Source organism: Microtus ochrogaster, chromosome 7, assembly GCF_000317375.1.
Source record: "Microtus ochrogaster isolate Prairie Vole_2 chromosome 7, MicOch1.0, whole genome shotgun sequence".
Taxonomy (NCBI): Eukaryota; Metazoa; Chordata; class Mammalia; order Rodentia; family Cricetidae; genus Microtus; species Microtus ochrogaster.
In genome coordinates this window covers 78465722-78472769 of record NC_022014.1, presented here as the reverse complement: position 1 = coordinate 78472769, position 7048 = coordinate 78465722, and positions in this window count along the sequence as shown.

The window sequence follows — 7048 nt, the reverse complement described above, 5'->3', positions numbered from 1 at the left end:
TTTTTTTGTTTTTTTGTTTTTTTGTTTTTTTGAGACAGGGTTTCTCTGTGGCTTTGGAGCCTGTCCTGGAACTATCTCTGTAGACCAGGCTGGTCTCGAACTCACAGAGATCCACCTGCCTCTGCCTCCCGAGTGCTAGGATTAAAGGCGTGCACCACCACCGCCCGGCCCACAAAGTAATTCTTAAAAACAAAACAAGGCCTGGTGTGGTGATGGTGCATGCCCTTAATCCCAGCACTTGGGAGGGAGAGGCAGGTGGATCTCTGTGAATTTGAGGACAGCTTGGTCTACAGAGCGAGTTCCAGGACAGCCAGGGCTACACAGAGAAACCCTGTCTCGAAAAAACAAACCAACCAACCAAACAACCGACCCCCAGAACAAGATGAGTGACTCCCGAGGAGCACCCAAAGTTGACCTATGATCCCCACCTGTATGGGCACATACGTACTTTGCACCTGCACACATATAAACACACATAAACATGCGTGTACACATTTATTAATTAGTCGGTTAATTAATCAGCCAAAACTCACAACATAAAGAATTTCCTCAGCTCACTAGTAGGAAAAACAAACAACCCCATTTGAAAAAGTAGACAAGAGTGATGGCAGCTCCCAGCACAAGGCATCCTGGCCAACAACTCCAGCTCTGAAATAAAGAAACAAAAGAAAGGGCAAAGCGTTGAATGGACGCTCGTCTGAAGCTACACAAATGTCCCACAAATACTTGGAAAGATGAGTGTACTCCTTCAGGAGAAGCTTTTCCTCAGCCAACCTACAAAAAGACATAATTTCACCCAGTGGGATGGCTTCACTCTAGACTGAGTGGGAGTCGCTGTCCTGATGCCAACTGCAAGGACCTTTCATGTAGAGGCCACCTTTGGGCTTGAGCATCATTGTTTTGGCTGACAGTTCACAAGTCAGTGTTGGTATTCTCTCTTTCTCTCTTTACCTGTCAAACACGGGCCACTCTCACATGGGGAGAGTCAGTTTATTCTGAGCTCCCTCAGATACATGGCTGGGATGAAGAGATGGGATTTGCTGGATGAGATTTGCTCAGTGGTCCTGTTAGTCCTGTAGCAGAGACAGTGAAGGCTGTACTTATAATATCTGGCTGTCCCTTGCCCTAGCCCAGCACAGTTCTGTGAAGGACAGCATCTCCACACCACGCGGTCTCTCTGTCTCTTCTCCTCACCCTGTGCTCTGGCGGGGACTCACATCTGGAGACACCTTGTCTTCTGTGTAAAAGTCAAACAGCTTTCCTTGGACCTCCGGGGAGCCCCACCCTAAACTTTGACCTCCTCTTTGTCAAGATGAAGTGGATAGGTTTCTGGACACCCTTCTTCCTATCCTGAACTGAGATGCCTCTTCAGGCAGAGGCTCCCACTGGGCTGGGGTGTGATCATGGTGGCTGCAGGTCCAGAGCCAGGATTCTTAGGCTTGCCCAGGGCTCTTGTCACCCTATCTCCTGAGAGTGTAGGACTGAGCAAACAGCCTAGTCACAGATCCAGTTTTGACAGCACCTGTGGCATTGCCAATGGAGGCTGGGTATGGACCCAGAGTTATAAGGGTTGCCATGATGTTCAGAGCAAGAAGGAGGAGTCTGCCCCAAATTAGAAGTCCTCAGGAATTAATAATAAGTAGCTAGTACATTTGGTAAGGGTGGTGCACACCCGTAATCCCAGTCCTGGGATTGTGAGGCAGGAGGATTGTGAGTTTGAGGCCATCCCAAGTTATACAGCAGGACCTTGTCTCTTGATGGGTCAGTGTGGCAGGAAAAAAATAATGACTGGTATTTGAAAGTCTACTTATTGTATCAGCAGTATGAAATCATCATAGCCGATGGTTGGTTGGTAATTGAAAGTCTACTTATTGTATCAGCAGTATGGAATCATCATAGTCGATGGTTCGTTGCCCAGCAACTGGACACCTGTGCACGTATGGTTTCTTCCTGTCTGTAGGATAATTTTCCCTATGATCTTTCTCTTCAGCTACCTGCCTTCAGGTGTCAGTTTCAAGGCCTCCAGATTGAGGCATCCATCTCTTAATGTGCTGGGGCTCTCCCATGAGAATTTGGCAGTTTCTGAGGGAATCAGCCAGCCCAGCCTCCAGGGTAATACAAATACTAACAAGGTCAGAGAACTGACCTCAGTATTAAGGTTAGACCCATCTGGCTCATGGGTCGGGTAGAGAATGGAGTTCTGTCTCCTTGGATGGCTGATTGATTCCTGGGTCTTGGAAATGTTTTAGTTAGTTGAAAACCACGGGTTCCTCTTCCCAGCTCTTGGCCTCTGTGATGTTCCTGGTGCATTCAGAGTGCCCTCTGCTGGGACATCAGGAACAGTGCACTTTGGTGGGACAGGCTGCTGGGGTGTCTCATATGTATGTCCCTCCCTTTTGCACCTGTCCCCAGGAACGATTCTTTGTCTTTCTCCTCCAGTGTTAATGGAGGCCCTCATCTTAGTCTTCGGCCTGCATGGAAGCCACTTTAACTTTTAAAAAGTACATTTCTTGGGGCTGGAGAGATAGCTTAGGGGTTAAGATTAGTTGCTCCTCTTTGGTTCCTAGCACCCATATCGGTGGCTCACAACCACCTGTAACTCCAGCTTCTGGGAATCTGACTCCCTCTTCTGGCCTCCACAGGTACTGCACTCAGGGTGCACATGCACATACACAAAACCTTGGAACCCATGGGAAGAGTCAGATGGTAAGGAGGTAAAGAGCAAAGTAAAAGCGGTAGAAGGTTCACCTCTGGTCCAACCTTTAATATGGAGGAAAGGAAAATCCATGGTTCAGCACAAGGATGGCGGGCTTGGGTATTAGTGTTTTTGTCATGAGAAGTTTTGCATCCCCTAGAACTGGAGTTACAAACAGTTGTGAGCTGCCCTGCGGGTGCTGGGGCTTGAATCTGGGTCCCCTAGAAGGGCAGTCGGTGCTGTTAACCACTGAGCTGTTGAAGGAGCTGTGGGCTGCATTCCTGCAGTCCGGCTCCCAGGTGCCTGGCTAGCTTATGACCCTAAATAAGAACACACAAATTGTATTCATTTAAACACTGTCTGGCCCATTAGCTCTAGCTTCTTACTGGCTAATTCTTACATCTTGATTACCCATTTCTATTAATGTGTGTAGCACCCCAAGGTGCGCTTACTGGGAAGTTTCTACCCTACGTCCATCCTGGGTCGGAGCTTCATCGTGTCTGCCCCAGAGAGGAGAGCTATCAAGTCTAAGCTCACTTCCTCTTCCTCCCAGCATTCTGTTCTGTTTACTCCGCCTACCTAATTTTCTGTCCTATCAGGGCCAAGGCAGTTTCTTTATTTAACCAATGACCTTCCTCCATCACTGAGCCATCTGTCCAGCCCTGTGAGTCTTCACTAATGACAGGAACACTCCACAGCTGAGCTGTTGGCGTCAGGGAAGGCGTTTTAACAGGGATTGATCCCGATGTGTGTGGTTGTGGGATAGGGGGTTGGGGGACTCAGACTGAGTGCACAGAGGCAAAGGAACAGGGTGATAGCACCACCCGTCCCTCCTTGAGATGAAGGTTATAGAAATTCAGGCAGTATAAAGGAAACCAATTCACTGATGGACTGGCTCAGATGAGGTGGGTGATGGCAAGCTGAGGTCCCCATGAATGCCAGGGACTGGAAGACGATAGCAGAAGGACAGGCAGTGTGTGATACCCAGTTCACTGGGTCACATAGGACTGTGTACACACGAAGATTAATCCCAGCAGTTGGGAGACAGAGGCAGGTGGATCTCTGGGAGTTCAAAGTCAGCCTGGTCTACCAAAAAAAAAAATCCAGGGCTTGGAGAGATGACTCAGTGGTAGAGAACACTAGCCACTCTTCCAGAGGATTTGGGTTCAAGTTTCCAGCACCCACATGGTGGCTCACAACTGTTATTTCAATTCCAGGTGATCCAGTGCTCTCTGCTGGCCATCATGGTTACTGCACCCATGTGACGTACATACATGCAGGTAAAACACTCATACACATTAAATCTAAAAATGAAGGGTACACCTGTGAGGGATTTTTGCTTGATTTGAAGTAGGAAGATCAACTTCTAATCTGGATCTTTGGGGTGGGAAGATACACCTTTAACCCAGATCTTTTCTGTTGGGAAAAGACACGTCTTTAATCTGGACCACACCTTCTGCTATGTCAGGACATAGAAGAAGGAAGCTTCTATGCTTTCTGGCTCTTTGCCTGCTCGCTCTCACCTTGCTAGCTGGCTTTAGAGCCGACTTCTTCGGGATCCTAGCACAAACTGAAGACCAGCTGAGACCTCCAGTCTTGTGGACCGAGCAGCTACCGGGTTCTTAACTTTCCGCTCACAGCCAGCCATTGTTGGATAAGCTGGACCAGAGCCTGTAAGCCATTCCAGTAAATCCCCTTTCTGTGTATACAGAGATCACGCTTATCAGTGTTGTTGCCTTAGAGAACCCTGACTCACTCGGGAAGGGACCTCTGGGTTGGGGTGAAACGTTATCTTCATGAGGTAGGGGAGGTTCTGGATGATCTGAATGGCACAGACAGGTGCTTGGGGGGGGGTCCCTGCAGGTGTCATATGGGGAAGTGAACCTCACAAAGAGATAATGAAAACTCAGTGCAGATGGACTTCATCACCTGGATCAGGCTTCGGGGAGTCTAATGATAGGCAGCGGATCATTCCCGATGTATTTAAGCCCAGTACAACCTGAAGAAACATTTCCTTGTGTAATACAATCCCTGGTGCACAAAGAAGCATAATTATGTTGAAACTCAACTCAGGCACACGTCCTTTCCTCCAAGAAGAGCAGTTCTAGAGATAGGTTACCCATTCTAGGTTAAGGGCCTGAGGGAGGTGTGGGGCCGTATTATACAGGCCCATATTTCTACATTGTATGGTGGCCAGAATTTCAGGCCACAGTTTGCACCTGCCACGCAAAAGGTGGTCACCTAGCCTTTTGAGACAAACTGACGCCATCCTAAACAAAAGGTCAGGATATGCTAATGTCGCTCTGCTCCTTCTTTGTAATTTTGGGAGGTCACCTGGGAAAAGAGGTGTTACTTCAGTCAACGTGACAGAGCAGGCACACAGAGCAGGAAGACAGGAAGATGTGACACAATGGGCCAAGAAAGGTGTGGATGTGACCACAGTCATTCTCCAGGCTACCTAGGAGACAGAATGCTAATGAATTTCCCCCTCGGTTTGCGTTTTGATATAAAGACTGTTTGGAGAATAAAGGTGGGTGATTTTCAGGATGTGAACTCAGGATTTCATGAGGGATCCCTGAAAACTCCCTCTGGATAAAGTCATGTGAGTTGTGCCTCACTTATTCTCACACTTCCCCTCTGGTCAGAGAAATAATTTATGGTCTGGTCTGGTCTTGGACCACGATGGGGAGGGTCTATCCTGGTCTCAGCCATACAGTGTAGAGGTCATTGTTAACCACCTCTGGTCTGAGTTGTGGGAGCTTGGGGGAGCCTTTTGGCTATCAGGGTCATTTAGATTACTAGCCTCCTCCAGTCTTGGCTGTAAGAGCTTGCTATGACCTGACCCAACAGATCATCGGGGAGTCAACCATTTCCAGTTCTCAGCTTTCTGGCTGGAAGACTGGGTTTTTCATGTTTCGCAATGGAAAGACAATCCTGTATGTTCATCATTCCTGGTTTCTCCGGAGCTCTGCGGGTGCCAGGATCTTCGGGCTATGCTCCCAACAGGCACTAAAGATCTGAATGACACAGGCTGGCAGGCCAAGTAGGCGGGAAGGTGCTAAGGCAGATGCTGGGTCCGTCTCCGTTACTTAAAGCAAATGTGGCGGGATTGAGACAGAGTTCCTAGGGAGGAATCTGACAGCCGCCTGTGGGCTCGTGAGGCTTCGAAAGCCTGAGCAACCACACGCACACACCAACGGTGTGAAAGAAGGAGTGAATGACACCGTGGTGGTGCAGGCAATCAGGACTAAGTTTGTCCCAGGAGCGAGCAGTGACTCCGTCAGAGTATGCTGTGCACATTTCTCCCTGGAAGAATGTATTCAGCCCAGGGCTCCATCAACAATCACGTGTAGCTAAATGAGAGGCAAGGGTCATGGCACAAGCCCAGAGCCTGTTAAGCCCGCGAAGCCAGCTTGAGCAGCCGGTACAGCAAGCAAGAGCACAGGTTTTTCATGCCTGCCGCTCAGGCAAGGACAAACCTACCCCACCTAGCCTGGGGTGTGGGGTGGGGCAGGAGGCGCACAGGGTACCGTGGAAGCACTGGAGTGCCCACAGGTGGTGGGTGGGGGACGGCTGGATGTCTTACGGAGGGCCAGCTGGGCTGGTGTCTCCTGTCCCCGCAGCAGTATCTACTGTTGCTCGTTCATGCTATATGGGTCGTTGCTAACATTTCTGTTGTCTTTTTTGAAACACAGTCTCACTCTGTAGCCGTGACTGGCCTGGATGGAGCTCACTATGTAGACTAAGGTAACCTCAAACTCACAGAGATCTACCGCCCTCTTTCTCCCACATGCTGGCATTAAGGGCACATGTCACCACACCCACCTAAGTGTCACTTTCATAAAATGTCATAGTCTTCTGTCTGTTTTTACAAACCAGGCCTGAGTCAACTCATTACAGGTTGTGAGTCAGGAGAGTGCCTGAGGCCCCACAAACCACGCTACTCTCACAGTTGTCGGATGCGTATCAGAACCAGATGTTACAATGCCGGCGACACCACACACTTTGGTTCAGGGCATCAAGAAGTCATGCTGCAACTAAGCCAATTAGAAGTTCTCTTCCTATTGTCTGGCTTTCACAGTGCCAGAAGGCACTACATAGCTTGCTAGAGAGTGGCCTCTGACAGACATTCTTCCATTTGGAGCCTGTGAGCTACGCTGCCTGCATAACCAGGCAAGATGTCCCCACGTAGGCAATGCTGTCCCAATCATTATGGGATCTACCAATTGCTCTCTGAATGGACTTAGGACTGCTTCTCAGGAGAGACTCACCACTTCTGGTACTGTAAGTCTAAGGGGTTCATAGGCCCCCCCAGTACGAATGCAGATACGATTGTTTTTTTTTTTTTTTTTT